The 895-nt window shown below is 37.8% G+C and overlaps 1 non-coding gene across 1 annotated transcript; it reads left to right on the forward strand.

Moving 5' to 3' along the window:
* The first annotated feature begins 569 nt into the window (after positions 1–569).
* Positions 570–644, forward strand: Trnas-cga. The gene has a single exon. It is a non-coding gene; the product is annotated as a tRNA-Ser (tRNA).
* The last annotated feature ends 251 nt before the right edge of the window (positions 645–895 follow it).

Here is an 895-nt window from a genome sequence, read left to right on the forward strand (position 1 = left end):
ATCATCAACTAATCCTTCTGATATTAAGGAAGTTATACATTCTCTAAAAATAAAAGCCCATATGTTTCTGATGGTGTTTCAACAGAAAAAAAAAAACATTTGCTTTCATATAATAATAAGCCTAGTCTTATCTGAAATATGTAATGCATCACCAGCTCAAGGCATTTTTCCAGAGAGACTGAAATGTGCCTTTTTTACAACAATTTTAAACAAAGGTGATAAGGGAGATGTCTGTAACAACCTGCCTGTTTCATTGCTGTAATTACTTTCCAAAATTTTTGAGAACGTCATGTATTCTAATACAGTATCTCACGTTAGCAACAATAATATCCTTAGCAAATTACAGTTTGGCTCTCAGAAGAGTTGCTCCAGTGAGAATAACATTTACATGATCTTAGAAATATTAAATAATAAACATCCCCCAGGCTGTGGCTAAGCCATGTCTCCGCAATATCCTTTCTTTCAGGAGTGCTAGTTCTGCAAGGTTCGCAGGAGAGCTTCTGTAAAGTTTGGAAGGTACGAGACGAGGTACTGGCAGAAGTAAAGCTGTGAGTACCGGGCGTGAGTCGTGCTTCGGTAGCTCAGTTGGTAGAGCACTTGCCCGCGAAAGGCAAAGGTCCCGAGTTCGAATCTCGGTCGGGCACACAGTTTTAATCTGCCAGGAAGTTTAATAAAGTAGCGCGGGCTGGTAATTTCTGTGACCTATCAAAGGCATTTAACTGTGTGACTCACAGTATTTTCCTAGATAAATTTGTGTGTTATGGTATTGATGGTATAGCCAACCAACGTATTATGTCATGTATAATCAAACAATGCAGAAAGTTGTACTAATTCACATCTGTATATTCTTTCTAAAACAAGAAAAAAAAAGCTTAGAAATACACCACTGGACATT

The sequence above is a fragment of the Schistocerca piceifrons genome, chromosome 11, assembly GCF_021461385.2.
Source record: "Schistocerca piceifrons isolate TAMUIC-IGC-003096 chromosome 11, iqSchPice1.1, whole genome shotgun sequence".
Classification (NCBI taxonomy): Eukaryota; Metazoa; Arthropoda; class Insecta; order Orthoptera; family Acrididae; genus Schistocerca; species Schistocerca piceifrons.